Genomic DNA, 4,501 nt, shown 5'->3' on the forward strand with positions numbered 1-4,501 from the left:
ACTTATCAATTGTCAATGTTTGCTTCATGTCCCCACTTTCTCAATACTTTCACTGAATTTAGAATGAAGGAAAATACCATAAATTTATGCCTACATTCTAAGACATATTATTGGCACGGTCAGTCTCCGCATCCAGTGTAGGGTACTAATAATATGTGCTGAAACAATAGCCTTTTATTCTTTGTATTGCCAATAACTGTTCGGTTTTGCAAATTAGATTCATTTTCTGTCGATACATGGTTCCAAATTAGAGCACACTTCTGCTCAAACACTTTGAAATGTAGGCAAGTGTCCTACTGCAAATGCTCGCTTATACCTTGGGGACATGAACATGTTTTTTCTTAAGAAACAACCACGTTTACTTTGTTGGACTAAAACAGGTATTGATTGTGCAGAAATCTCGTTTTCAGCAAAAACCAAAGGTGATAGTCTTTGCAAGTGTTCACTGTAAAGTAAAGGGTTAGTAACACAATCTTTATGAGTAACGCAGTACAAATATAGAATGCTCAATTCTTGACTAAGACGATTGTAAATGTTCTTGTTTGTGTAACCAATACACACCATTATTTCAGTGTGGTTATGATAACCACAATTGCTTGTAAAGGGAATGTAACACTATGAATTTGTCTTTTTGTGTTGAATGATTCAAAGCAAAATATGCAGTCACCCTGAGCTAAAATGTTGCTGCCTTTTTCATTAGCAACTTTCCTATTGCTGTTACTGTTACATTCCAATCTGATTATAGAAAGCCAGGGCACATGCTGTGCCTCTGCTGGCTTGGACCTCCTTCAGGGAGTCATTCTAGGCAGACTTTAAAAATATTCAATAATTTAAAGAAAACAGGAACACAGCCTGCCTTGTCCTTAAAGAGACATGTTGGATTAGGGGGCATGTGTTTGCACTTAATATTAAGCATGGCAATTAATGACTGTTCTCAGAACGTCCTGGGTTGCTGCAGATTCTGTTATGTAAAAAATGGCAGTGAAACCTCGAGTGACATGTTTTTTCCAGAATGTAGCATAAGTTTACCAGACATTGCCATGTCACTCTGGGATACCATTTACCAGCCCTGAGCTTTAACAACAAAATGCACTCTGGGAGTTTTAGTCTTGGTTCATTCCAACTGAATTGATTTAACTAACACAGCTGCAAGCTATGGTTTGTAAATGGAAGACAATAAGCCATCTTGTAACCTTAGTGTAAAATTGAAGCACATTCAAATGTGGCATAGTTTGTAGCATCTGACGGCTACAAGTCAGTCTAGAACTGAACATGTCCCCTCTAAATCAGTTAATAGGTTCAAACCTATGCACTTGAATCAAATACTTGATCACAAACAGATTAAACATTTGAAAACTCAAAGTACCTCCTGTAGGATTCTATAACAAGTCCCCTTCTACTACCTATGAAGTTTGAGCCTGTTTAGGAAAAAGTGTAATTCATTTTAATTAGAAAATGCTCTTCAACATCACAAAGTTATCGTTCAGGTCACAGTGTTTCTCTTAGTAAATATAATTTTTCTTATAATCGGTTGCCTTTGAACATGCCCTCCTTGTCAAGGTACATCCACTCAAATGCGTGATTCATTCTGCATGCATTCTAGAATTTAAGCTGTATATCTTGTAAAAAATTGTGCAGACCGGCAATTGACATGGGCATAGGGATAGAATGTACTCATTAATTTGATAAAGGCTTTAGATACAAGAATCTATGCATTTTGGCAGATAATTAGTACTTCCCTTTACTTTAGCTTCTCTACTCACCACTAACTTGTTTAACATATTCCAAATTACAAGTGCATGCTAGACAGACAGGGTCATAATGTAGGAACACAAAATGATCCTTGCATTAAGCAAAATACATTAAGAAGTTGTGATATCTGTTCATCTATACTGAACAACTATCTCCTTATCTGGCACCCAGAGAGTCTTAACAGTCTTATAGTTCTAAAGGACATGGGTTGCTGCTGCTCAGTTTTTAGCAAAGGGTATATGTTTTTGGAATGCCATAGACATTTATTTCTCACTGGGTAAAGTGCTGTAAATCCCATAATCACTATAAGTTACAATATTGGCTGAATGTCATAGGAGCAAGCAGTTCATGCAGCAATTCCAATTGTTATGTTGACTTTCAAAGCATGCATCCCATTGAAAGAACCATCATAGGATTCTCTTTAATTTTTTTAGACTATTAGGATGTATTATGTTCGTGAAATACACGTCGTAAGTGATCAACTAAGGAGATAATACCTACAAGAAACAATTGTGTAAGTAGCGCTAGTTAAGATCCATAGATAAACAACTATGACTGCGAGGATGTGAGTGAAGTTTTTGGAGAAAGATATTTAAGATGATCGAAAGTTGTGAATATTTGGCCTTTATGTTGGAGCAAATTAATCAAATTGTGAGTTTGAATGATTTCATTGTGAACATAAAAAAAATTACTTTAAACATAGATTATCTGGTGGGAATACATAACTGCTCTAAGATCTTAAACTTGAGCATTTTGAAATTTTCCAAAGTAAGGAACATATTTAAAAGAGAGACATCAATAAATACAGTATTTGTAAATCGCGAACAGTTACCCGAAGGCGTCAAGGTGCTGGGGGTCGTCAGGAAGATTAAGCGAGCTATTGCCCAGAGTCACATGGTGCTGGGCTGACATGCCGCCAGCGCTGGGGATCGAACCGTGAGCCCCGTGTTCTGGAGTCAGCTGCCCTGACTGCTGCGCAACACCTATTCCCTCTCAATAATGGTAATATGAGTTTCCAGGCCACTTAAAGGTGTTTTTATCAATGTAAGTTTGGATTTTCAAATGAAATAAGACATTTTGACTTAAAAAAGTTAATATTCAATTTTTTGCATATTATTTAAAGCAATTGTCCCAAGTGAAAAACCCCATGAGGCAAATTATTTAAGGGTAAGATTGTGGACCTCTTTCATTTACTATTAGCCACCAATAACAAAGAGAGATCCTGATTCCACCCAGTTCCAGAGGCTTCTTGTAGTCAATGGTAGATGTCTTAATTGTATAAATTGTGGGTTCCTGTTCAGGATCTTGAAAGGTATATTATTAGTATCCTGGATAAAAGTTAAGTCACTATTTTAAGTGAACATTTTCCAATCAATTGTGAATCACATGATTCCATCAAAAGGTGTTTTAGTGATCATAATCCTTGGAGCCAATTCTCACAAGATGAGTTACTGGTTCATGAAATGCTGACTAGGGCTATGTGAAATTTGTGTCATTTGGTTTTGTGTAATTAGCAAAATTACACAAAACTACATGCAATTACATGAAATGCAAATCTGTCCTTTTAGCACAAAATGAATGCTTGTGAATTTTTGGCACACGGATGCATTTATGCTGGAGCACCATGAACAATAGCAGCTCATGTTCTGTTATTCCTGTGTGTATGCAGTAAACCTTTACTGCAAATTACTGTGAATTGCTTTATTCATGGAAAATGTTTGCCTTGAATGGTGCTTATTTACGCAAAATGGTGCAATTGCGTAATTTCTGTAAAGTACAACATGAAATTCAAAATTACGTGAAGTACACAAGAGCAGTTTTAATTTCGCTCAACCAAAATGTGACCTACATATCCATAGGAGATTTTTAAGGCTCGGAGCAGCTATTCTTAGCAACAGCATTTAAAATACAATTCATAATTAAATTACATAACCCATCTACAATAACCTGCTTGGGCTTTCTTAGGTTAATTTACATAAGGGGCTCCTCAATTTTCTATTGTACATGATGCAGGCAACATTCTTAAATTAACTTTGACAACCTGACAGAACCATGAGACAGGGCACAGCCTTATAGATACAGATGTGGGACCAAATATTGGCATATAGATAGCTAAATAAAATTAGCCTAGGTGAAAAGGCATCAAAATTGGGGTCATTATTTGGAAGACAAAATCTGGTGGGCAAATTGTCAGACAATCAGAAACCCATAATAAATGAAATCCAGAGGAACAACAGTTGTGCTACGAGGTGTGATGTCTTCCAAATACATTTTCTACTGTATTGACCACGGCAGCTCATCAAAATAGATCCATGTAAGAGGTACACTCATTTCATTTCATAAAGCTTTATTCGGAGCATTAAAAACATGTCCATAAAAGCACAAACAGATACATAGATAAACATTTCAAATTAAGAGAAAATATCAAAAACACATGATACATTAATTATCCAGTGCGGGATGGAATAAATAATTAAAATGATTAAAAACACATGCTTTTCCTAACACTTATAGCCTTAAGTACAAATGTTGCTGTGAAAAAGCAAATGTCCGGATGATGCAAATTAAAAAGCAGTTTCATTGAGTCAGTAATTGTTCTTACTCCAAATCTTTTTAGGATGGGCTTAAGGAAAAATTTCCGTAATTCGCTATACAATTGGCAAGACAAGAGAAAGTGCATAGTGCTCTGTTCCGTTTTGTTGTCGCAAGCACAGGGACCAGTAGGGCGTACTTTTACAATTGGACACGC

This window comes from Lissotriton helveticus, chromosome 10 (genome assembly GCF_964261635.1).
Source record: "Lissotriton helveticus chromosome 10, aLisHel1.1, whole genome shotgun sequence".
Taxonomy (NCBI): Eukaryota; Metazoa; Chordata; class Amphibia; order Caudata; family Salamandridae; genus Lissotriton; species Lissotriton helveticus.